The sequence below is a fragment of the Coffea eugenioides genome, unplaced genomic scaffold, assembly GCF_003713205.1.
Source record: "Coffea eugenioides isolate CCC68of unplaced genomic scaffold, Ceug_1.0 ScVebR1_2567;HRSCAF=3618, whole genome shotgun sequence".
In the NCBI taxonomy this organism is placed as follows: domain Eukaryota; kingdom Viridiplantae; phylum Streptophyta; class Magnoliopsida; order Gentianales; family Rubiaceae; genus Coffea; species Coffea eugenioides.
Window position 1 is genome coordinate 1 of NW_020863064.1, and position 22,570 is coordinate 22,570.

Below are 22,570 nucleotides of genomic sequence, written 5' to 3' on the forward strand. Positions count from 1 at the left end.
GCCCGGATCGTCGTCGCTCAAATTTGTCGGCGCAAATGTATCAGCGCAAGCGTGAAGGATTGATTTCATGATAATTTAGAGTTGCGGGATGATGGAAAAAAACGGGGGGCAAATCAATAACAAAAAAAAAATATGAAAGCAAATAAATAAAAGGATAATAGGAAAATGCTTGAATTGACGCTTAAAATGAATTTCGGTCTAGAAAAGCCACACTGCTTCGCAGGACGGGGTAGTTTAAAAAATAATGCGAAAGGAACATGGCGGGTGCGATCATACCAGCACTAATGCACCGGATCCCATCAGAACTCCGAAGTTAAGCATGCTTGGGCGAGAGTAGTACTAGGATGGGTGACCCCCTGGGAATTCCTCTTGTTGCACCCCTCTCTTTTTTGTTTCGAAATTCAAATTTTCTATTCGTTCTTTATCCTGTAGTAATTTAGGTCCTTCGGAACGATTGCTTTATATTTTGCTTCTTCTCGAAGCATGAAGGCGGATCTGAAGGCGCGAGACAAATCAGGAACGGTACGGCTCGATCAAAGCCCGAATCGTCGCTCAAATTTGTCGGCGCAAATGTATCAGCGCAAGTGTGAAGGATTGATTTCATGATAATTTAGAATTGCGGGATGAGGGAAAAAAACAGGGGGCAAATCAATGACAAAAAAAAATATGAAAGCAAATAAATAAAAGGATAATAGGAAAATGCTTGAATTGACGCTTAAAATGAATTTCGGTCTAGAAAAGCCACACTGCTTCGCAGGACGGGGTAGTTTAAAAGAATAAAGCGAAAGGAACATGGCGGGTGCGATCATACCAGCACTAATGCACGGATCCCATCAGAACTCCGAAGTTAAGCATGCTTGGGCGAGAGTAGTACTAGGATGGGTGACCCCTGGGAATTCCTCTTGTTGCACCCCTCTTTTTTTTGTTTCGAAATTCAAATTTTCTATTCGTTCTTTATCCTGTAGTAATTTAGGTCCTTCGGAACGATTGCTTTATATTTTGCTTCTTCTCGAAGCATGAAGGCGGATCTGAAGGCGCGAGACAAATCAGGAACGACACGGCTCGATCAAAGCCCGGATCGTCGCTCAAATTTGTCGGCGCAAATGTATCAGCGCAAGCGTGAAGGATTGATTTCATGATAATTTAGAGTTGCGGGATGATGGAAAAAAACGGGGGGCAAATCAATAACAAAAAAAAAATATGAAAGCAAATAAATAAAAGGATAATAGGAAAATGCTTGAATTGACGCTTAAAATGAATTTCGGTCTAGAAAAGCCACACTGCTTCGCAGGACGGGGTAGTTTAAAAGAATAATGCGAAAGGAACATGGCGGGTGCGATCATACCAGCACTAATGCACCGGATCCCATCAGAACTCCGAAGTTAAGCATGCTTGGGCGAGAGTAGTACTAGGATGGGTGACCCCCTGGGAATTCCTCTTGTTGCACCCCCCTCTTTTTTGTTTCGAAATTCAAATTTTCTATTCGTTCTTTATCCTGTAGTAATTTAGGTCCTTCGGAACGATTGCTTAATATTTTGCTTCTTGTCAAAGCGTGAAGGAGGATCTGAAGGCGCGAGACAAATTAGGAACGGTACGGCTCGATCAAAGCCCGGATCGTCGCTCAAATTTGTCGGCGCAAATGTATCACCGCAAGCGTGAAGGATTGATTTCATGATAATTTAGAGTTGCGGGATGATGGAAAAAAACAGGGTGCAAATCAATAACAAAAAAAAAATAAAGTAAATAAATAAAAGGATAAGAGGAAAATGCTTCAATTGACGCTTAAAATGAATTCCGGTCTAGAAAAGCCACACTGCTTCGCTGGGCGGGGTAGTTTAAAAGAATAAAGCGAAAGGAACATGGCGGGTACGATCATACCAGCACTAATGCACCGGATCCCATCAGAACTCCGAAGTTAAGCATGCTTGGGCGAGAGTAGTACTAGGATGGGTGACCCCCTGGGAATTCCTCTTGTTGCACCCCCCTCTTTTTTGTTTCGAAATTCAAATTTTCTATTCGTTCTTTATCCTGTAGTAATTTAGGTCCTTCGGAACGATTGCTTAATATTTTGCTTCTTGTCAAAGCGTGAAGGAGGATCTGAAGGCGCGAGACAAATTAGGAACGGTACGGCTCGATCAAAGCCCGGATCGTCGCTCAAATTTGTCGGCGCAAATGTATCACCGCAAGCGTGAAGGATTGATTTCATGATAATTTAGAGTTGCGGGATGATGGAAAAAAACAGGGTGCAAATCAATAACAAAAAAAATATAAAGTAAATAAATAAAAGGATAAGAGGAAAATGCTTCAATTGACGCTTAAAATGAATTCCGGTCTAGAAAAGCCACACTGCTTCGCTGGGCGGGGTAGTTTAAAAGAATAAAGCGAAAGGAATATGGCGGGTGCGATCATACCAGCACTAATGCACCGGATCCCATCAGAACTTCGAAATTAAGCGTGTTTGGGCGAGAGTAGTACTTGGATTGGTGACCCCCTGGGAAGTCCTCGTGTTGCACCCCTCTCTTTTTTGTTTCGAAATCCAAATTTCCTATTCTTTCTTTATCCTGTAGTAATTTAGCTCCGTCGGAACGATTGCTTAATATTTTGCTTCTTGTCGAAGCGTGAAGGAGGATCTGAAGGCGCGAGACAAATCAGGAACGGTACGGCTCGATCAAAGCCCGGATCGTCGCTCAAATTTGTCGGCGCAAATGTATCAGCGCAAGCGTGAAGGATTGATTTCATGATAATTTAGAGTTGCGGGATGATGGAAAAAAACAGGGGGCAAATCAATAACAAAAAAAAATATGAAAGCAAATAAATAAAAGGATAATAGGAAAATGCTTGAATTGACGCTTAAAATGAATTTCGGTCTAGAAAAGCCACACTGCTTCGCAGGACGGGGTAGTTTAAAAGAATAAAGCGAAAGGAATATGGCGGGTGCGATCATACCAGCACTAATGCACCAGATCCCATCAGAACTTCGAAATTAAGCGTGTTTGGGCGAGAGTAGTACTTGGATTGGTGACCCCCTGGGAAGTCCTCGTGTTGCACCCCTCTCTTTTTTGTTTCGAAATCCAAATTTCCTATTCGTTCTTTATCCTGTAGTAATTTAGCTCCGTCGGAACGATTGCTTAATATTTTGCTTCTTGTCCGAAGCGTGAAGGAGGATCTGAAAGGCGGCGAGACAAAATCAGGAAACGGTACGGCTCGATCAAAGCCCGGTCGTCCGCTCAAAATTTGTCGGCGCAAATTATCACCGCAAGCGTAGAAGGATTGATTTCATGATAAATTTAGAGTTGCGGGATGATGGAACAAAAAATAGGGTGCAAATCAATAACAAAAAAAGTATAAGTAAATAAATAAAAGGATAAGAGAAAATGCTTCATTGACGCTTAATAATGAATTCCGGTCTAGAAAAGCCACACTGCTTCGCTGGAACGGGGTAGTTTAAAAAGAAATAAGCGAAAAGGAAACGTGTGGGTGCGATCATATCCGAGGCATAATGCAACCGTATCCCATAGAACTCCGAAGTTAAGCGTGCCTTTTTGGGCCCCGTTGAGCAGTAATTAAGGAATGGGTGACCCACTGGGAATTCCTCTTGTTGCACCCTCTCTTTTTTTGTTTCGAAATTCAAATTTCTATTCGTTCTTTATCCTGTAGTAATTTAGGTCCTCGGAACGATTGCTTTATAGTTTTGCTTCTTTTCTCGAAGCATGAAGGGCGGAATCTTGAAAGGCGCGAAGAGAAATTCAGGAACGGGACGGTCGATCAAAGCCAGGATTCAATCGCTCAATTTGTCGGCGCAAATGTATCAGCGCAAGCGTGATGGATTAATTTCATGACAATTTATTGTTGCGCGATGACGAAAAAAAATTGGGTACAAATCAATAACAAAAAAAAATATGAAAGCAAATAAATATAAGGATAAGAGAAAAATGCTTGAATTGACGCTTAAAATGAATTTCGGTCTAAAAAAGCCACACTGCTTCGCAGGACGGGGTAGTTTAAAAGAATAAAGCGAAAGGAATATGGCGGGAGCGATCATACCAGCACTAATGCACCGGATCCCATCAGAACTCCGAAATTAAGCGTGGTTGGGCGAGAGTAGTACTAGGATTGGTGACCCCCTGGGAAGTCCTCGTGTTGCACCCCTCTCTTTTTTGTTTCGAAATTCAAATTTTCTATTCGTTCTTTATCCTGTAGTAATTTAGGTCCTTCGGAACGATTGCTTTATATTTTGCTTCTTCTCGAAGCATGAAGGCGGATCTGAAGGCTGCGACGACAAATTAGGAACGGTACGGCTTCGATCAAGCGCGGATCGTCGCTCAAATTTGTCGGCGCAAATGTATCACCGCAAGCGTTGAAGGGATTGATTTCATGATAATTTAGAGTTGCCGGGATGAATGGAAAAAAGGGTGCAAATCAATAACAAAAAATAATAAAGTAATAATAAAAGGATATGAGGAAAATGCTTGAATTGACGCTTAAAATGAATTTCGGTCTAGAAAAGCCACACTGCTTCGCAGGACGGGGTAGTTTAAAAGAATAAAGCGAAAGGAATATGGCGGGTGCGATCATACCAGCACTAATGCGCCGGATCCCATCAGAACTCCGAAGTTAAGCATGCTTGGGCGAGAGTAGTACTAGGATGGGTGACCCCCTGGGAAGTCCTCGTGTTGCACCCCTCTCTTTTTTCTTTCGAAATCCAAATTTCCTATTCGTTCTTTATCCTGTAGTAATTTAGCTCCGTCGGAACGATTGCTTAATATTTTGCTTCTTGTCGAAGCGTGAAGGAGGATCTGAAGGCGCGAGACAAATCAGGAACGGTACGGCTCGATCAAAGCCCGGATCGTCGCTCAAATTTTTCGGCGCAAATGTATCACCGCAAGCGTGAAGGATTGATTTTATGATAATTTAGAGTTGCGGGATGATGGAAAAAACAGGGTGCAAATCAATAACAAAAAAAAAATATAAAGTAAATAAATAAAAGGATAAGAGGAAAAACTGCTTCAATTGACGATTAAAAATGAATTCCCGGTCTTAGAAAAAGCCACACTGCTTCGCTGGGCGGGTAATTAAAAGAATAAAAGCTTTAAAGGATATGGCAGGGTGCGAATCATACCAGCACTAATGCACCGGATCCCATCAGAACTCCGAAGTTAAGCGTGCTTGGGCGAGAGTAGTACTAGGATGGGTGACCCCCTGGGAAGTCCTCGTGTTGCACCCCTCTCTTTTTTGTTTCGAAATCCAAATTTCCTATTCGTTCTTTATCCTGTAGTAATTTAGCTCCGTCGGAACGATTGCTTAATATTTTGTTTCTTGTCGAAGCGTGAAGGAGGATCTGAAGGCGCGAGACAAATCAGGAACGGTACGGCTCGATCAAAGCCCGGATCGTCGCTCAAATTTGTCGGCGCAAATGTATCAGCGCAAGCGTGAAGGATTGATTTCATGATAATTTAGAGTTGCGGGATGATGGAAAAAAACAGGGTGCAAATCAATAACAAAAAAAATATAAAGTAAATAAATAAAAGGATAAGAGGAAAATGCTTCAATTGACGCTTAAAATGAATTCCGGTCTAGAAAAGCCACACTGCTTCGCTGGACGGGGTAGTTTAAAAGAATAAAGCGAAAGAAATATGGCGGGTGCGATCATACCAGCACTAATGCACCGGATCCCATCAGAACTTCGAAATTAAGCGTGTTTGGGCGAGAGTAGTACTTGGATTGGTGACCCCCTGGGAAGTCCTCGTGTTGCACCCCTCTCTTTTTTGTTTCGAAATCCAAATTTCCTATTCGTTCTTTATCCTGTAGTAATTTAGCTCCGTCGGAACGATTGCTTAATATTTTGCTTCTTGTCGAAGCGTGAAGGAGGATCTGAAGGCGCGAGACAAATCAGGAACGGTACGGCTCGATCAAAGCCCGGATCGTCGCTCAAATTTGTCGGCGCAAATGTATCAGCGCAAGCGTGAAGGATTGATTTCATGATAATTTAGAGTTGCGGGATGATGGAAAAAAATAGGGTGCAAATCAATAACAAAAAAAGTATAAAGTAAATAAATAAATGGATAAGAGGAAAATGCTTCAATTGACGCTTAAAATGAATTCCGGTCTAGAAAAGCCACACTGCTTCGCTGGACGGGGTAGTTTAAAAGAATAAAGCGAAAGGAACGTTGTGGGTGCGATCATACCAGCACTAATGCACCGTATCCCATCAGAACTCCGAAGTTAAGCGTGCTTGGGCGTGAGCAGTATTAGGATGGGTGACCCCTTGGGAATTCCTCTTGTTGCACCCCTCTCTTTTTTGTTTCGAAATTCAAATTTTCTATTCGTTCTTTATCCTGTAGTAATTTGGGTCCTTCGGAACGATTGCTTTATATTTTGCTTCTTCTCGAAGCATGAAGGCGGATCTGAAGGCGCGAGAGAATTCAGGAACGGTACGGCTCGATCAAAGCCCGGATCATCGCTCAAATTTGTCGGCGCAAATGTATCGGCGCTAGCGTGATGGATTGATTTCATGACAATTTATTGTTGCGCGATGAGGGAAAAAAACAGGGTGCAAATCAATAACAAAAAAAAATATGAAAGCAAATAAATAAAAGGATAAGAGAAAAATGCTTGAATTGACGCTTAAAATGAATTTCGGTCTAGAAAAGCCACACTGCTTCGCAGGACGGGGTAGTTTAAAAGAATAAAGCGAAAGGAACATGGCGGGTGCGATCATACCAGCACTAATGCACCGGATCCCATCAGAACTCCGAAGTTAAGCATGCTTGGGCGAGAGTAGTACTAGGATGGGTGACCCATGGGATTTCCTCTTGTTGCACCCCTCTTTTTTTTGTTTCGAAATTCAAATTTTCTATTCGTTCTTTATCCTGTAGTAATTTGGGTCCTTCGGAACGATTGCTTTATATTTTGCTTCTTCTCGAAGCATGAAGGCGGATCTGAAGGCGCGAGAGAATTCAGGAACGGTACGGCTCGATCAAAGCCCGGATCATCGCTCAAATTTGTCGGCGCAAATGTATCGGCGCTAGCGTGATGGATTGATTTCATGACAATTTATTGTTGCGCGATGAGGGAAAAAAACAGGGTGCAAATCAATAACAAAAAAAAATATGAAAGCAAATAAATAAAAGGATAAGAGAAAAATGCTTGAATTGACGCTTAAAATGAATTTCGGTCTAGAAAAGCCACACTGCTTCGCAGGACGGGGTAGTTTAAAAGAATAAAGCGAAAGGAACATGGCGGGTGCGATCATACCAGCACTAATGCACCGGATCCCATCAGAACTCCGAAGTTAAGCATGCTTGGGCGAGAGTAGTACTAGGATGGGTGACCCATGGGATTTCCTCTTGTTGCACCCCTCTTTTTTTGTTTCGAAATTCAAATTTTCTATTCGTTCTTTATCCTGTAGTAATTTAGGTCCTTCGGAACGATTGCTTTATATTTTGCTTCTTCTCGAAGCATGAAGGCGGATCTGAAGGCGCGAGACAAATCAGGAACGGCACGGCTCGATCAAAGCCCGGATCGTCGCTCAAATTTGTCGGCGCAAATGTATCAGCGCAAGCGTGAAGGATTGATTTCATGATAATTTAGAGTTGCGGGATGATGGAAAAAAACAGGGGGCAAATCAATAACAAAAAAAAATATGAAAGCAAATAAATAAAAGGATAATAGGAAAATGCTTGAATTGATGCTTAAAATGAATTTCGGTCTAGAAAAGCCACACTGCTTCGAAGGACGGGGTAGTTTAAAAGAATAAAGCGAAAGGAACATGGCGGGTGCGATCATACCAGCACTAATGCACCGGATCCCATCAGAACTCCGAAGTTAAGCATGCTTGGGCGAGAGTAGTACTAGGATGGGTGACCCCCTGGGAATTCCTCTTGTTGCACCCCTCTCTTTTTTGTTTCGAAATTCAAATTTTCTATTCGTTCTTTATCCTGTAGTAATTTAGGTCCTTCGGAACAATTGCTTTATATTTTGCTTCTTCTCGAAGCATGAAAGCGGATCTGAAGGCGCGAGACAAATCAGGAACGGTACGGCTCGATCAAAGCCCGAATCGTCGCTCAAATTTGTCGGCGCAAATGTATCAGCGCAAGCGTGAAGGATTGATTTCATGATAATTTAGAGTTGCGGGATGATGGAAAAAAACAGGGGGCAAATCAATAACAAAAAAAAATATGAAAGCAAATAAATAAAAGGATAATAGGAAAATGCTTGAATTGACGCTTAAAATGAATTTCGGTCTAGAAAAGCCACACTGCTTCGCAGGACGGGGTAGTTTAAAAGAATAAAGCGAAAGGAACATGGCGGGTACGATCATACCAGCACTAATGCACCGGATCCCATCAGAACTCCGAAGTTAAGCATGCTTGGGCGAGAGTAGTACTAGGATGGGTGACCCCCTGGGAATTCCTCTTGTTGCACCCCCCTCTTTTTTGTTTCGAAATTCAAATTTTCTATTCGTTCTTTATCCTGTAGTAATTTAGGTCCTTCGGAACGATTGCTTAATATTTTGCTTCTTGTCAAAGCGTGAAGGAGGATCTGAAGGCGCGAGACAAATTAGGAACGGTACGGCTCGATCAAAGCCCGGATCGTCGCTCAAATTTGTCGGCGCAAATGTATCACCGCAAGCGTGAAGGATTGATTTCATGATAATTTAGAGTTGCGGGAAGATGGAAAAAAACAGGGTGCAAATCAATAACAAAAAAAAATATAAAGTAAATAAATAAAAGGATAAGAGGAAAATGCTTCAATTGACGCTTAAAATGAATTCCGGTCTGGAAAAGCCACACTGCTTCGCTGGACGGGGTAGTTTAAAAGAATAATGCGAAAGGAACATGGCGGGTGCGATCATACCAGCACTAATGCACCGGATCCCATCAGAACTCCGAAGTTAAGCATGCTTGGGCGAGAGTAGTACTAGGATGGGTGACCCCCTGGGAATTCCTCTTGTTGCACCCCTCTCTTTTTTGTTTCGAAATTCAAAATTTCTATTCGTTCTTTATCCTGTAGTAATTTAGGTCCTTCGGAACGATTGCTTTATATTTTGCTTCTTCTCGAAGCATGAAGGCGGATCTGAAGGCGCGAGACAAATCAGGAACGGTACGGCTCGATCAAAGCCCGAATCGTCGCTCAAATTTGTCGGCGCAAATGTATCAGCGCAAGTGTGAAGGATTGATTTCATGATAATTTAGAGTTGCGGGATGATGGAAAAAAACAGGGGGCAAATCAATAACAAAAAAAAATATGAAAGCAAATAAATAAAAGGATAATAGGAAAATGCTTGAATTGACGCTTAAAATGAATTTCGGTCTAGAAAAGCCACACTGCTTCGCAGGACGGGGTAGTTTAAAAGAATAAAGCGAAAGAACATGGCGGGTAGCGATCATACCAGCACTAATGCACCGGATCCCATCAGAACTCCGAAGTTAAGCATGCTTGGGCGAGAGTAGTACTAGGATGGGTGACCCCCTGGGAATTCCTCTTGTTGCACCCCCTCTTTTTTGTTTCGAAATTCAAATTTTCTATTCGTTCTTTATCCTGTAGTAATTTAGGTCCTTCGGAACGATTGCTTAATATTTTGCTTCTTGTCAAAGCGTGAAGGAGGATCTGAAGGCGCGAGACAAATCAGGAACGGTACGGCTCGATCAAAGCCCGGATCGTCGCTCAAATTTGTCGGCGCAAATGTATCACCGCAAGCGTGAAGGATTGATTTCATGATAATTTAGAGTTGCGGGAAGATGGAAAAAAACAGGGTGCAAATCAATAACAAAAAAAAATATAAAGTAAATAAATAAAAGGATAAGAGGAAAATGCTTCAATTGACGCTTAAAATGAATTCCGGTCTAGAAAAGCCACACTGCTTCGCTGGACGGGGTAGTTTAAAAGAATAAAGTGAAAGGAACGTTGTGGGTGCGATCATACCAGCACTAATGCACCGTATCCCATCAGAACTCCGAAGTTAAGCGTGCTTGGGCGTGAGCAGTATTAGGATGGGTGACCCCTTGGGAATTGTTCTTGTTGCACCCCTCTCTTTTTTGCTTCGAAATTCAAATTTTCTATTCGTTCTTTATCCTGTAGTAATTTAGGTCCTTCGGAACGATTGCTTTATATTTTGCTTCTTCTCGAAGGATGAAGGCGGATCTGAAGGCGCGAGAGAATTCAGGAACGGTACGGCTCGATCAAAGCCCGGATCATCGCTCAAATTTGTCGGCGCAAATGTATCAGCGCTAGCGTGATGGATTGATTTGATGACAATTTATTGTTGCGCGATGAGGGAAAAAAACAGGGTGCAAATCAATAACAAAAAAAAATATGAAAGCAAATAAACAAAAGGGTAAGAGAAAAATGCTTGAATTGACGCTTAAAATGAATTTCGGTCTAGAAAAGCCACACTGCTTCGCAGGACGGGGTAGTTTAAAAGAATAAAGTGAAAGGAACATGGCGGGTACGATCATACCAGCACTAATGCACCGGATCCCATCAGAACTCCGAAGTTAAGCATGCTTGGGCGAGAGTAGTACTAGGATGGGTGACCCCCTGGGAATTCTTCTTGTTGCACCCCTCTTTTTTTTGTTTCGAAATCCAAATTTCCTATTCGTTCTTTATCCTGTAGTAATTTAGCTCCGTCGGAACGATTGCTTAATATTTTGCTTCTTGTCGAAGCGTGAAGGAGGATCTGAAGGCGCGAGACAAATCAGGAACGGTACGGCTCGATCAAATTTGTCGACGCAAATGTATCACCGCAAGCGTGAAGGATTGATTTCATGATAATTTAGAGTTGCGGGATGATGGAAAAAAACAGGGTGCAAATCAATAACAAAAAAAATATAAAGTAAATAAATAAAAGGATAAGAGGAAAATGCTTCAATTGACGCTTAAAATGAATTCCGGTCCAGAAAAGCCACACTGCTTCGCTGGACGGGGTAGTTTAAAAGAATAAAGCGAAAGGAACGTTATGGGTGCGATCATACCAGCACTAATGCACCGTATCCCATCAGAACTCCGAAGTTAAGCGTGCTTGGGCGTAAGCAGTATTAGGATGGGTGACCCCCTGGGAAGTCCTCGTGATGCACCCCTCTCTTTTTTGTTTCGAAATTCAAATTTCCTATTCGTTCTTTATCCTGTAGTAATTTAGCTCCGTCGGAACGATTGCTTAATATTTTGCTTCGTGTCGAAGCGTGAAGGAGGATCTGAAGGCGCGAGACAAATCAGGAACGGTACGGCTCGATCAAAGCCCGGATCGTCGCTCAAATTTGTCGGCGCAAATGTATCAGCGCAAGCGTGAAGGATTGATTTCATGATAATTTAGAGTTGCGGGATGATGGAAAAAAACAGGGGGCAAATCAATAACAAAAAAAAATATGAAAGCAAATAAATAAAAGGATAATAGGAAAATGCTTGAATTGACGCTTAAAATGAATTTCGGTCTAGAAAAGCCACACTGCTTCGCAGGACGGGGTAGTTTAAAAGAATAAAGCGAAAGGAATATGGCGGGTGCGATCATACCAGCACTAATGCACCGGATCCCATCAGAACTTCGAAATTAAGCGTGTTTGGGCGAGAGTAGTACTTGGATTGGTGACCCCCTGGGAAGTCCTCGTGTTGCACCCCTCTCTTTTTTGTTTCGAAATCCAAATTTCCTATTCGTTCTTTATCCTGTAGTAATTTAGCTCCGTCGGAACGATTGCTTAATATTTTGCTTCTTGTCGAAGCGTGAAGGAGGATCTGAAGGCGCGAGACAAATCAGGAACGGTACGGCTCGATCAAAGCCCGGATCGTCGCTCAAATTTGTCGGCGCAAATGTATCAGCGCAAGCGTGAAGGATTGATTTCATGATAATTTAGAGTTGCGGGATGATGGAAAAAAATAGGGGGCAAATCAATAACAAAAAAAAATATGAAAGCAAATAAATAAAAGGATAATAGGAAAATGCTTCAATTGACACTTAAAATGAATTTCGGTCTAGAAAAGCCACACTGCTTCGCAGGACGGGGTAGTTTAAAAGAATAAAGCGAAAGGAACATGGCGGGTGCGATCATACCAGCACTAATGCACCGGATCCCATCAGAACTCCGAAGTTAAGCATGCTTGGGCGAGAGTAGTACTAGGATGGGTGACCCCTGGGAATTCCTCTTGTTGCACCCCCCTCTTTTTTGTTTCGAAATTCAAATTTTCTATTCGTTCTTTATCCTGTAGTAATTTGGGTCCTTCGGAACGATTGCTTTATATTTTGCTTCTTCTCGAAGCATGAAGGCGGATCTGAAGGCGCGAGAGAATTCAGGAACGGTACGGCTCGATCAAAGCCCGGATCATCGCTCAAATTTGTCGGCGCAAATGTATCGGCGCTAGCGTGATGGATTGATTTCATGACAATTTATTGTTGCGCGATGAGGGAAAAAAACAGGGTGCAAATCAATAACAAAAAAAAATATGAAAGCAAATAAATAAAAGGATAAGAGAAAAATGCTTGAATTGACGCTTAAAATGAATTTCGGTCTAGAAAAGCCACGCTGCTTCGCAGGACGGGGTAGTTTAAATGAATAAAGCGAAAGGAACATGGCGGGTGCGATCATACCAGCACTAATGCACCGGATCCCATCAGAACTCCGAAGTTAAGCATGCTTGGGCGAGAGTAGTACTAGGATGGGTGACCCCTGGGAATTCCTCTTGTTGCACCCCTCTTTTTTTTGTTTCGAAATTCAAAATTTCTATTCGTTCTTTATCCTGTAGTAATTTAGGTCCTTCAGAACGATTGCTTTATATTTTGCTTCTTCTCGAAGCATGAAGGCGGATCTGAAGGCGCGAGACAAATCAGGAACGGTACGGCTCGATCAAAGCCCGAATCGTCGCTCAAATTTATCGGCGCAAATGTATCAGCGCAAGCGTGAAGGATTGATTTCATGATAATTTAGAGTTGCGGGATGATGGAAAAAAACAGGGGGCAAATCAATAACAAAAAAAAATATGAAAGCAAATAAATAAAAGGATAATAGGAAAATGCTTGAATTGACGCTTAAAATGAATTTCGGTCTAGAAAAGCCACACTGCTTCGCAGGACGGGGTAGTTTAAAAGAATAAAGCGAAAGGAACATGGCGGGTGCGATCATACCAGCACTAATGCACCGGATCCCATCAGAACTCCGAAGTTAAGCATGCTTGGGCGAGAGTAGTACTAGGATGGGTGACCCCCTGGGAATTCCTCTTGTTGCACCCCTCTTTTTTTTGTTTCGAAATTCAAATTTTCTATTCGTTCTTTATCCTGTAGTAATTTAGGTCCTTCGGAACGATTGCTTAATATTTTGCTTCTTGTCAAAGCGTGAAGGAGGATCTGAAGGCGCGAGACAAATTAGGAACGGTACGGCTCGATCAAAGCCCGGATCGTCGCTCAAATTTGTCGGCGCAAATGTATCACCGCAAGCGTGAAGGATTGATTTCATGATAATTTAGAGTTGCGGGAAGATGGAAAAAAACAGGGTGCAAATCAATAACAAAAAAAAATATAAAGTAAATAAATAAAAGGATAAGAGGAAAATGCTTCAATTGACGCTTAAAATGAATTCCGGTCTAGAAAAGCCACACTGCTTCGCTGGACGGGGTAGTTTAAAAGAATAATGCGAAAGGAACATGGCGGGTGCGATCATACCAGCACTAATGCACCGGATCCCATCAGAACTCCGAAGTTAAGCATGCTTGGGCGAGAGTAGTACTAGGATGGGTGACCCCCTGGGAATTCCTCTTGTTGCACCCCTCTCTTTTTTGTTTCGAAATTCAAATTTTCTATTCGTTCTTTATCCTGTAGTAATTTAGGTCCTTCGGAACGATTGCTTATATTTTGCTTCTTCTCGAAGCATGAAGGAGGATCTGAAGGCGCGAGACAAATCAGGAACGGTACGGCTCGATCAAAGCCCGGATCGTCGCTCAAATTTGTCGGCGCAAATGTATCAGCGCAAGCGTGAAGGATTGATTTCATGATAATTTAGAGTTGCGGGATGATGGAAAAAAACAGGGGGCAAATCAATAACAAAAAAAAATATGAAAGCAAATAAATAAAAGGATAATAGGAAAATGCTTCAATTGACGCTTAAAATGAATTTCGGTCTAGAAAAGCCACACTGCTTCGCAGGACGGGGTAGTTTAAAAGAATAAAGCGAAAGCAACATGGCGGGTGCGATCATACCAGCACTAATGCACCGGATCCCATCAGAACTCCGAAGTTAAGCATGCTTGGGCGAGAGTAGTACTAGGATGGGTGACCCTCTGGGAATTCCTCTTGTTGCACCCCTCTCTTTTTTGTTTCGAAATTCAAATTTTCTATTCGTTCTTTATCCTGTAGTAATTTAGGTCCTTCGGAACGATTGCCTTATATTTTGCTTCTTCTCAAAGCGTGAAGGAGGATCTGAAGGCGCGAGACAAATCAGGAACGGTACGGCTCGATCAAAGCCCGGATCGTCGCTCAAATTTGTCGGCGCAAATGTATCACCGCAAGCGTGAAGGATTGATTTCATGATAATTTAGAGTTGCGGGAAGATGGAAAAAAACAGGGTGCAAATCAATAACAAAAAAAAATATAAAGTAAATAAATAAAAGGATAAGAGGAAAATGCTTCAATTGACGCTTAAAATGAATTCCGGTCTAGAAAAGCCACACTGCTTCGCTGGACGGGGTAGTTTAAAAGAATAAAGTGAAAGGAACGTTGTGGGTGAGATCATACCAGCACTAATGCACCGTATCCCATCAGAACTCCGAAGTTAAGCGTGCTTGGGCGTGAGCAGTATTAGGATGGGTGACCCCTTGGGAATTGTTCTTGTTGCACCCCTCTCTTTTTTGCTTCGAAATTCAAATTTTCTATTCGTTCTTTATCCTGTAGTAATTTAGGTCCTTCGGAACGATTGCTTTATATTTTGCTTCTTCTCGAAGGATGAAGGCGGATCTGAAGGCGCGAGAGAATTCAGGAACGGTACGGCTCGATCAAAGCCCGGATCATCGCTCAAATTTGTCGGCGCAAATGTATCAGCGCTAGCGTGATGGATTGATTTGATGACAATTTATTGTTGCGCGATGAGGGAAAAAAACAGGGTGCAAATCAATAACAAAAAAAAATATGAAAGCAAATAAACAAAAGGGTAAGAGAAAAATGCTTGAATTGACGCTTAAAATGAATTTCGGTCTAGAAAAGCCACACTGCTTCGCAGGACGGGGTAGTTTAAAAGAATAAAGTGAAAGGAACATGGCGGGTACGATCATACCAGCACTAATGCACCGGATCCCATCAGAACTCCGAAGTTAAGCATGCTTGGGCGAGAGTAGTACTAGGATGGGTGACCCCCTGGGAATTCTTCTTGTTGCACCCCTCTTTTTTTTGTTTCGAAATCCAAATTTCCTATTCGTTCTTTATCCTGTAGTAATTTAGCTCCGTCGGAACGATTGCTTAATATTTTGCTTCTTGTCGAAGCGTGAAGGAGGATCTGAAGGCGCGAGACAAATCAGGAACGGTACGGCTCGATCAAAGCCCGGATCGTCGCTCAAATTTGTCGGCGCAAATGTATCACCGCAAGCGTGAAGGATTGATTTCATGATAATTTAGAGTTGCGGGATGATGGAAAAAAACAGGGTGCAAATCAATAACAAAAAAAATATAAAGTAAATAAATAAAAGGATAAGAGGAAAATGCTTCAATTGACGCTTAAAATGAATTCCGGTCCAGAAAAGCCACACTGCTTCGCTGGACGGGGTAGTTTAAAAGAATAAAGCGAAAGGAACGTTATGGGTGCGATCATACCAGCACTAATGCACCGTATCCCATCAGAACTCCGAAGTTAAGCGTGCTTGGGCGTAAGCAGTATTAGGATGGGTGACCCCCTGGGAAGTCCTCGTGATGCACCCCTCTCTTTTTTGTTTCGAAATTCAAATTTCCTATTCGTTCTTTATCCTGTAGTAATTTAGCTCCGTCGGAACGATTGCTTAATATTTTGCTTCGTGTCGAAGCGTGAAGGAGGATCTGAAGGCGCGAGACAAATCAGGAACGGTACGGCTCGATCAAAGCCCGGATCGTCGCTCAAATTTGTCGGCGCAAATGTATCAGCGCAAGCGTGAAGGATTGATTTCATGATAATTTAGAGTTGCGGGATGATGGAAAAAAACAGGGGGCAAATCAATAACAAAAAAAAATATGAAAGCAAATAAATAAAAGGATAATAGGAAAATGCTTGAATTGACGCTTAAAATGAATTTCGGTCTAGAAAAGCCACACTGCTTCGCAGGACGGGGTAGTTTAAAAGAATAAAGCGAAAGGAATATGGCGGGTGCGATCATACCAGCACTAATGCACCAGATCCCATCAGAACTTCGAAATTAAGCGTGTTTGGGCGAGAGTAGTACTTGGATTGGTGACCCCCTGGGAAGTCCTCGTGTTGCACCCCTCTCTTTTTTGTTTCGAAATCCAAATTTCCTATTCGTTCTTTATCCTGTAGTAATTTAGCTCCGTCGGAACGATTGCTTAATATTTTGCTTCTTGTCGAAGCGTGAAGGAGGATCTGAAGGCGCGAGACAAATCAGGAACGGTACGGCTCGATCAAAGCCCGGATCGTCGCTCAAATTTGTCGGCGCAAATGTATCAGCGCAAGCGTGAAGGATTGATTTCATGATAATTTAGAGTTGCGGGATGATGGAAAAAAATAGGGGGCAAATCAATAACAAAAAAAAATATGAAAGCAAATAAATAAAAGGATAATAGGAAAATGCTTCAATTGACACTTAAAATGAATTTCGGTCTAGAAAAGCCACACTGCTTCGCAGGACGGGGTAGTTTAAAAGAATAAAGCGAAAGCAACATGGCGGGTGCGATCATACCAGCACTAATGCACCGGATCCCATCAGAACTCCGAAGTTAAGCATGCTTGGGCGAGAGTAGTACTAGGATGGGTGACCCCCTGGGAATTCCTCTTGTTGCACCCCTCTCTTTTTTGTTTCGAAATTCAAATTTTCTATTCGTTCTTTATCCTGTAGTAATTTAGGTCCTTCGGAACGATTGCTTTATATTTTGCTTCTTCTCGAAGCATGAAGGCGGATCTGAAGGCGCGAGACAAATCAGGAACGGTACGGCTCGATCAAAGCCCGGATCGTCGCTCAAATTTGTCGGCGCAAATGTATCAGCGCAAGCGTGAAGGATTGATTTCATGATAATTTAGAGTTGCGGGATGATGGAAAAAAACAGGGGGCAAATCAATAACAAAAAAAAATATGAAAGCAAATAAATAAAAGGATAATAGGAAAATGCTTGAATTGACGCTTAAAATGAATTTCGGTCTAGAAAAGCCACACTGCTTCGCAGGACGGGGTAGTTTAAAAGAATAAAGCGAAAGGAATATGGCGGGTGCGATCATACCAGCACTAATGCACCAGATCCCATCAGAACTTCGAAATTAAGCGTGTTTGGGCGAGAGTAGTACTTGGATTGGTGACCCCCTGGGAAGTCCTCGTGTTGCACCCCTCTCTTTTTTGTTTCGAAATCCAAATTTCCTATTCGTTCTTTATCCTGTAGTAATTTAGCTCCGTCGGAACGATTGCTTAATATTTTGCTTCTTGTCGAAGCGTGAAGGAGGATCTGAAGGCGCGAGACAAATCAGGAACGGTACGGCTCGATCAAAGCCCGGATCGTCGCTCAAATTTGTCGGCGCAAATGTATCAGCGCAAGCGTGAAGGATTGATTTCATGATAATTTAGAGTTGCGGGATGATGGAAAAAAATAGGGGGCAAATCAATAACAAAAAAAAATATGAAAGCAAATAAATAAAAGGATAATAGGAAAATGCTTCAATTGACGCTTAAAATGAATTTCGGTCTAGAAAAGCCACACTGCTTCGCAGGACGGGGTAGTTTAAAAGAATAAAGCGAAAGGAACATGGCGGGTGCGATCATACCAGCACTAATGCACCGGATCCCATCAGAACTCCGAAATTAAGCGTGTTTGGGCGAGAGTAGTACTAGGATTGGTGACCCCCTGGGAAGTCCTCGTGTTGCACCCCTCTCTTTTTTGTTTCGAAATCCAAATTTCCTATTCGTTCTTTATCCTGTAGTAATTTAGCTCCGTCGGAACGATTGCTTAATATTTTGCTTCTTGTCGAAGCGTGAAGGAGGATCTGAAGGCGCGAGACAAATCAGGAACGGTACGGCTCGATCAAAGCCCGGATCGTCGCTCAAATTTGTCGGCGCAAATGTATCACCGCAAGCGTGAAGGATTGATTTCATGATAATTTAGAGTTGCGGGATGATGGAAAAAAATAGGGTGCAAATCAATAACAAAAAAAGTATAAAGTAAATAAATAAAAGGATAAGAGGAAAATGCTTCAATTGACGCTTAAAATGAATTCCGGTCTAGAAAAGCCACACTGCTTCGCTGGACGGGGTAGTTTAAAAGAATAAAGCGAAAGGAACGTTGTGGGTGCGATCATACCAGCACTAATGCACCGTATCCCATCAGAACTCCGAAGTTAAGCGTGCTTGGGCGTGAGCAGTATTAGGATGGGTGACCCCTTGGGAATTCCTCTTGTTGCACCCCTCTCTTTTTTGTTTCGAAATTCAAATTTTCTATTCGTTCTTTATCCTGTAGTAATTTGGGTCCTTCGGAACGATTGCTTTATATTTTGCTTCTTCTCGAAGCATGAAGGCGGATCTGAAGGCGCGAGAGAATTCAGGAACGGTACGGCTCGATCAAAGCCCGGATCATCGCTCAAATTTGTCGGCGCAAATGTATCGGCGCTAGCGTGATGGATTGATTTCATGACAATTTATTGTTGCGCGATGAGGGAAAAAAATAGGGTGCAAATCAATAACAAAAAAAAATATGAAAGCAAATAAATAAAAGGATAAGAGAAAAATGCTTGAATTGACGCTTAAAATGAATTTCGGTCTAGAAAAGCCACACTGCTTCGCAGGACGGGGTAGTTTAAAAGAATAAAGCGAAAGGAACATGGCGGGTGCGATCATACCAGCACTAATGCACCGGATCCCATCAGAACTCCGAAGTTAAGCATGCTTGGGCGAGAGTAGTACTAGGATGGGTGACCCCCTGGGAATTCCTCTTGTTGCACCCCTCTCTTTTTTGTTTCGAAATTCAAATTTTCTATTCGTTCTTTATCCTGTAGTAATTTAGGTCCTTCGGAACGATTGCTTTATATTTTGCTTCTTCTCGAAGCATGAAGGCGGATCTGAAGGCGCGAGACAAATCAGGAACGGTACGGCTCGATCAAAGCCCGAATCGTCGCTCAAATTTGTCGGCGCAAATGTATCAGCGCAAGTGTGAAGGATTGATTTCATGATAATTTAGAGTTGCGGGATGATGGAAAAAAACAGGGGGCAAATCAATAACAAAAAAAAATATGAAAGCAAATAAATAAAAGGATAAGAGAAAAATGCTTGAATTGACGCTTAAAATGAATTTCGGTCTAGAAAAGCCACACTGCTTCGCAGGACGGGGTAGTTTAAAAGAATAAAGCGAAAGGAACATGGCGGGTGCGATCATACCAGCACTAATGCACCGGATCCCATCAGAACTCCGAAGTTAAGCATGCTTGGGCGAGAGTAGTACTAGGATGGGTGACCCCCTGGGAATTCCTCTTGTTGCACCCCCCTCTTTTTTGTTTCGAAATTCAAATTTTCCTATTCGTTCTTTATCCTGTAGTAATTTAGGTCCTTTCGGAACGATTGCTTAATATTTTGCTTCTTGTCGAAGCGTGAAGAGGATCTGAAGGCGCGAGACAAATCAGGAACGGTACGGCTCGATCAAAGCCCGGATCGTCGCTCAAATTTGTCGGCGCAAATGTATCACCGCAAGCGTGAAGGATTGATTTCATGATAATTTAGAGTTGCGGGAAGATGGAAAAAAACAGGGTGCAAATCAATAACAAAAAAAAATATAAAGTAAATAAATAAAAGCATAAGAGGAAAATGCTTCAATTGACGCTTAAAATGAATTCTGGTCTAGAAAAGCCACACTGCTTCGCTGGACGGGGTAGTTTAAAAGAATAATGCGAAAGGAACATGGCGGGTGCGATCATACCAGCACTAATGCACCGGATCCCATCAGAACTCCGAAGTTAAGCATGCTTGGGCGAGAGTAGTACTAGGATGGGTGACCCCCTGGGAATTCCTCTTGTTGCACCCCTCTCTTTTTTGTTTCGAAATTCAAAATTTCTATTCGTTCTTTATCCTGTAGTAATTTAGGTCCTTCGGAACGATTGCTTTATATTTTGCTTCTTCTCGAAGCATGAAGGCGGATCTGAAGGCGCGAGACAAATCAGGAACGGTACGGCTCGATCAAAGCCCGAATCGTCGCTCAAATTTGTCGGCGCAAATGTATCAGCGCAAGTGTGAAGGATTGATTTCGTGATAATTTAGAGTTGCGGGATGATGGAAAAAAACAGGGGGCAAATCAATAACAAAAAAAAATATGAAAGCAAATAAATATATTTAGGATAATAGGAAAATGCTTGAATTGACGCTTAAAATGAATTTCGGTCTAGAAAAGCCACACTGCTTCGCAGGACGGGGTAGTTTAAAAGAATAAAGCGAAAGGAACATGGCGGGTGCGATCATACCAGCACTAATGCACGGATCCCATCAGAACTCCGAAGTTAAGCATGCTTGGGCGAGAGTAGTACTAGGATGGGTGACCCCTGGGAATTCCTCTTGTTGCACCCCTCTTTTTTTTGTTTCGAAATTCAAATTTTCTATTCGTTCTTTATCCTGTAGTAATTTAGGTCCTTCGGAACGATTGCTTAATATTTTGCTTCTTGTCAAAGCGTGAAGGAGGATCTGAAGGCGCGAGACAAATTAGGAACGGTACGGCTCGATCAAAGCCCGGATCGTCGCTCAAATTTGTCGGCGCAAATGTATCACCGCAAGCGTGAAGGATTGATTTCATGATAATTTAGAGTTGCGGGAAGATGGAAAAAAACAGGGTGCAAATCAATAACAAAAAAAAATATAAAGTAAATAAATAAAAGGATAAGAGGAAAATGCTTCAATTGACGCTTAAAATGAATTCCGGTCTAGAAAAGCCACACTGCTTCGCTGGACGGGGTAGTTTAAAAGAATAAAGTGAAAGGAACGTTGTGGGTGAGATCATACCAGCACTAATGCACCGTATCCCATCAGAACTCCGAAGTTAAGCGTGCTTGGGCGTGAGCAGTATTAGGATGGGTGACCCCTTGGGAATTGTTCTTGTTGCACCCCTCTCTTTTTTGCTTCGAAATTCAAATTTTCTATTCGTTCTTTATCCTGTAGTAATTTAGGTCCTTCGGAACGATTGCTTTATATTTTGCTTCTTCTCGAAGGATGAAGGCGGATCTGAAGGCGCGAGAGAATTCAGGAACGGTACGGCTCGATCAAAGCCCGGATCATCGCTCAAATTTGTCGGCGCAAATGTATCAGCGCTAGCGTGATGGATTGATTTGATGACAATTTATTGTTGCGCGATGAGGGAAAAAAACAGGGTGCAAATCAATAACAAAAAAAAATATGAAAGCAAATAAACAAAAGGGTAAGAGAAAAATGCTTGAATTGACGCTTAAAATGAATTTCGGTCTAGAAAAGCCACACTGCTTCGCAGGACGGGGTAGTTTAAAAGAATAAAGTGAAAGGAACATGGCGGGTACGATCATACCAGCACTAATGCACCGGATCCCATCAGAACTCCGAAGTTAAGCATGCTTGGGCGAGAGTAGTACTAGGATGGGTGACCCCCTGGGAATTCTTCTTGTTGCACCCCTCTTTTTTTTGTTTCGAAATCCAAATTTCCTATTCGTTCTTTATCCTGTAGTAATTTAGCTCCGTCGGAACGATTGCTTAATATTTTGCTTCTTGTCGAAGCGTGAAGGAGGATCTGAAGGCGCGAGACAAATCAGGAACGGTACGGCTCGATCAAATTTGTCGACGCAAATGTATCACCGCAAGCGTGAAGGATTGATTTCATGATAATTTAGAGTTGCGGGAAGATGGAAAAAAACAGGGTGCAAATCAATAACAAAAAAAAATATAAAGTAAATAAATAAAAGGATAAGAGGAAAATGCTTCAATTGACGCTTAAAATGAATTCCGGTCTAGAAAAGCCACACTGCTTCGCTGGACGGGGTAGTTTAAAAGAATAAAGTGAAAGGAACGTTGTGGGTGAGATCATACCAGCACTAATGCACCGTATCCCATCAGAACTCCGAAGTTAAGCGTGCTTGGGCGTGAGCAGTATTAGGATGGGTGATCCCTTGGGAATTGTTCTTGTTGCACCCCTCTCTTTTTTGCTTCGGAATTCAAATTTTCTATTCGTTCTTTATCCTGTAGTAATTTAGGTCCTTCGGAACGATTGCTTAATATTTTGCTTCTTGTCAAAGCGTGAAGGAGGATCTGAAGGCGCGAGACAAATCAGGAACGGTACGGCTCGATCAAAGCCCGGATCGTCGCTCAAATTTGTCGGCGCAAATGTATCACCGCAAGCGTGAAGGATTGATTTCATGATAATTTAGAGTTGCGGGAAGATGGAAAAAAACAGGGTGCAAATCAATAACAAAAAAAAATA

General features: G+C 42.3%; 38 non-coding genes and 3 pseudogenes across 38 annotated transcripts; all 41 read left to right on the top strand.

Moving 5' to 3' along the window:
* The first annotated feature begins 262 nt into the window (after window positions 1-262).
* Window positions 263-381, top strand: LOC113756951. Its single transcript, XR_003466158.1, has one exon. It is a non-coding gene; the product is annotated as a 5S ribosomal RNA (ribosomal RNA).
* A 416-nt stretch (window positions 382-797) lies between these two features.
* On the top strand, window positions 798-914 carry LOC113756963. The gene has a single exon (XR_003466170.1). It is a non-coding gene; the product is annotated as a 5S ribosomal RNA (ribosomal RNA).
* Window positions 915-1,331: 417 nt separating this feature from the next.
* LOC113756962 lies at window positions 1,332-1,450 on the top strand. The gene has a single exon (XR_003466169.1). It is a non-coding gene; the product is annotated as a 5S ribosomal RNA (ribosomal RNA).
* Window positions 1,451-1,864: 414 nt separating this feature from the next.
* Window positions 1,865-1,983, top strand: LOC113756941. Its single transcript, XR_003466149.1, has one exon. It is a non-coding gene; the product is annotated as a 5S ribosomal RNA (ribosomal RNA).
* A 414-nt stretch (window positions 1,984-2,397) lies between these two features.
* Window positions 2,398-2,516, top strand: LOC113756947. The gene has a single exon (XR_003466155.1). It is a non-coding gene; the product is annotated as a 5S ribosomal RNA (ribosomal RNA).
* Window positions 2,517-2,932: 416 nt separating this feature from the next.
* On the top strand, window positions 2,933-3,051 carry LOC113756957. The gene has a single exon (XR_003466164.1). It is a non-coding gene; the product is annotated as a 5S ribosomal RNA (ribosomal RNA).
* Window positions 3,052-4,030: 979 nt separating this feature from the next.
* On the top strand, window positions 4,031-4,149 carry LOC113756952. The gene has a single exon (XR_003466159.1). It is a non-coding gene; the product is annotated as a 5S ribosomal RNA (ribosomal RNA).
* Window positions 4,150-4,563: 414 nt separating this feature from the next.
* Window positions 4,564-4,682, top strand: LOC113756927. Its single transcript, XR_003466136.1, has one exon. It is a non-coding gene; the product is annotated as a 5S ribosomal RNA (ribosomal RNA).
* Window positions 4,683-5,104: 422 nt separating this feature from the next.
* On the top strand, window positions 5,105-5,224 carry LOC113756939. The gene has a single exon (XR_003466147.1). It is a non-coding gene; the product is annotated as a 5S ribosomal RNA (ribosomal RNA).
* Window positions 5,225-5,638: 414 nt separating this feature from the next.
* LOC113756948 lies at window positions 5,639-5,757 on the top strand. Its single transcript, XR_003466156.1, has one exon. It is a non-coding gene; the product is annotated as a 5S ribosomal RNA (ribosomal RNA).
* Window positions 5,758-6,171: 414 nt separating this feature from the next.
* On the top strand, window positions 6,172-6,290 carry LOC113756953. Its single transcript, XR_003466160.1, has one exon. It is a non-coding gene; the product is annotated as a 5S ribosomal RNA (ribosomal RNA).
* A 416-nt stretch (window positions 6,291-6,706) lies between these two features.
* Window positions 6,707-6,824, top strand: LOC113756960. The gene has a single exon (XR_003466167.1). It is a non-coding gene; the product is annotated as a 5S ribosomal RNA (ribosomal RNA).
* A 416-nt stretch (window positions 6,825-7,240) lies between these two features.
* Window positions 7,241-7,358, top strand: LOC113756961. Its single transcript, XR_003466168.1, has one exon. It is a non-coding gene; the product is annotated as a 5S ribosomal RNA (ribosomal RNA).
* A 415-nt stretch (window positions 7,359-7,773) lies between these two features.
* Window positions 7,774-7,892, top strand: LOC113756970. The gene has a single exon (XR_003466173.1). It is a non-coding gene; the product is annotated as a 5S ribosomal RNA (ribosomal RNA).
* A 416-nt stretch (window positions 7,893-8,308) lies between these two features.
* On the top strand, window positions 8,309-8,427 carry LOC113756942. The gene has a single exon (XR_003466150.1). It is a non-coding gene; the product is annotated as a 5S ribosomal RNA (ribosomal RNA).
* A 415-nt stretch (window positions 8,428-8,842) lies between these two features.
* Window positions 8,843-8,961, top strand: LOC113756928. The gene has a single exon (XR_003466137.1). It is a non-coding gene; the product is annotated as a 5S ribosomal RNA (ribosomal RNA).
* Window positions 8,962-9,377: 416 nt separating this feature from the next.
* Window positions 9,378-9,496, top strand: LOC113756943. The gene has a single exon (XR_003466151.1). It is a non-coding gene; the product is annotated as a 5S ribosomal RNA (ribosomal RNA).
* A 414-nt stretch (window positions 9,497-9,910) lies between these two features.
* LOC113756966 lies at window positions 9,911-10,029 on the top strand. Its single transcript, XR_003466172.1, has one exon. It is a non-coding gene; the product is annotated as a 5S ribosomal RNA (ribosomal RNA).
* A 416-nt stretch (window positions 10,030-10,445) lies between these two features.
* On the top strand, window positions 10,446-10,564 carry LOC113756944. Its single transcript, XR_003466152.1, has one exon. It is a non-coding gene; the product is annotated as a 5S ribosomal RNA (ribosomal RNA).
* A 395-nt stretch (window positions 10,565-10,959) lies between these two features.
* LOC113756955 lies at window positions 10,960-11,078 on the top strand. The gene has a single exon (XR_003466162.1). It is a non-coding gene; the product is annotated as a 5S ribosomal RNA (ribosomal RNA).
* Window positions 11,079-11,494: 416 nt separating this feature from the next.
* On the top strand, window positions 11,495-11,613 carry LOC113756950. The gene has a single exon (XR_003466157.1). It is a non-coding gene; the product is annotated as a 5S ribosomal RNA (ribosomal RNA).
* A 416-nt stretch (window positions 11,614-12,029) lies between these two features.
* LOC113756938 lies at window positions 12,030-12,147 on the top strand. The gene has a single exon (XR_003466146.1). It is a non-coding gene; the product is annotated as a 5S ribosomal RNA (ribosomal RNA).
* A 416-nt stretch (window positions 12,148-12,563) lies between these two features.
* Window positions 12,564-12,681, top strand: LOC113756940. Its single transcript, XR_003466148.1, has one exon. It is a non-coding gene; the product is annotated as a 5S ribosomal RNA (ribosomal RNA).
* A 416-nt stretch (window positions 12,682-13,097) lies between these two features.
* On the top strand, window positions 13,098-13,216 carry LOC113756929. Its single transcript, XR_003466138.1, has one exon. It is a non-coding gene; the product is annotated as a 5S ribosomal RNA (ribosomal RNA).
* Window positions 13,217-13,631: 415 nt separating this feature from the next.
* LOC113756930 lies at window positions 13,632-13,750 on the top strand. The gene has a single exon (XR_003466139.1). It is a non-coding gene; the product is annotated as a 5S ribosomal RNA (ribosomal RNA).
* Window positions 13,751-14,165: 415 nt separating this feature from the next.
* On the top strand, window positions 14,166-14,284 carry LOC113756936. Its single transcript, XR_003466144.1, has one exon. It is a non-coding gene; the product is annotated as a 5S ribosomal RNA (ribosomal RNA).
* Window positions 14,285-14,699: 415 nt separating this feature from the next.
* Window positions 14,700-14,818, top strand: LOC113756967 (annotated as a pseudogene).
* Window positions 14,819-15,234: 416 nt separating this feature from the next.
* LOC113756945 lies at window positions 15,235-15,353 on the top strand. The gene has a single exon (XR_003466153.1). It is a non-coding gene; the product is annotated as a 5S ribosomal RNA (ribosomal RNA).
* Window positions 15,354-15,767: 414 nt separating this feature from the next.
* LOC113756956 lies at window positions 15,768-15,886 on the top strand. Its single transcript, XR_003466163.1, has one exon. It is a non-coding gene; the product is annotated as a 5S ribosomal RNA (ribosomal RNA).
* Window positions 15,887-16,302: 416 nt separating this feature from the next.
* Window positions 16,303-16,421, top strand: LOC113756958. Its single transcript, XR_003466165.1, has one exon. It is a non-coding gene; the product is annotated as a 5S ribosomal RNA (ribosomal RNA).
* A 416-nt stretch (window positions 16,422-16,837) lies between these two features.
* On the top strand, window positions 16,838-16,956 carry LOC113756931. Its single transcript, XR_003466140.1, has one exon. It is a non-coding gene; the product is annotated as a 5S ribosomal RNA (ribosomal RNA).
* Window positions 16,957-17,372: 416 nt separating this feature from the next.
* Window positions 17,373-17,491, top strand: LOC113756959. The gene has a single exon (XR_003466166.1). It is a non-coding gene; the product is annotated as a 5S ribosomal RNA (ribosomal RNA).
* A 416-nt stretch (window positions 17,492-17,907) lies between these two features.
* Window positions 17,908-18,026, top strand: LOC113756937. Its single transcript, XR_003466145.1, has one exon. It is a non-coding gene; the product is annotated as a 5S ribosomal RNA (ribosomal RNA).
* Window positions 18,027-18,440: 414 nt separating this feature from the next.
* Window positions 18,441-18,559, top strand: LOC113756954. Its single transcript, XR_003466161.1, has one exon. It is a non-coding gene; the product is annotated as a 5S ribosomal RNA (ribosomal RNA).
* Window positions 18,560-18,975: 416 nt separating this feature from the next.
* LOC113756932 lies at window positions 18,976-19,094 on the top strand. The gene has a single exon (XR_003466141.1). It is a non-coding gene; the product is annotated as a 5S ribosomal RNA (ribosomal RNA).
* A 416-nt stretch (window positions 19,095-19,510) lies between these two features.
* Window positions 19,511-19,629, top strand: LOC113756934. Its single transcript, XR_003466142.1, has one exon. It is a non-coding gene; the product is annotated as a 5S ribosomal RNA (ribosomal RNA).
* Window positions 19,630-20,045: 416 nt separating this feature from the next.
* Window positions 20,046-20,164, top strand: LOC113756935. Its single transcript, XR_003466143.1, has one exon. It is a non-coding gene; the product is annotated as a 5S ribosomal RNA (ribosomal RNA).
* Window positions 20,165-20,583: 419 nt separating this feature from the next.
* Window positions 20,584-20,700, top strand: LOC113756964. Its single transcript, XR_003466171.1, has one exon. It is a non-coding gene; the product is annotated as a 5S ribosomal RNA (ribosomal RNA).
* A 415-nt stretch (window positions 20,701-21,115) lies between these two features.
* LOC113756968 lies at window positions 21,116-21,234 on the top strand (annotated as a pseudogene).
* A 416-nt stretch (window positions 21,235-21,650) lies between these two features.
* Window positions 21,651-21,769, top strand: LOC113756946. The gene has a single exon (XR_003466154.1). It is a non-coding gene; the product is annotated as a 5S ribosomal RNA (ribosomal RNA).
* Window positions 21,770-22,165: 396 nt separating this feature from the next.
* Window positions 22,166-22,284, top strand: LOC113756969 (annotated as a pseudogene).
* Window positions 22,285-22,570: the final 286 nt, after the last annotated feature.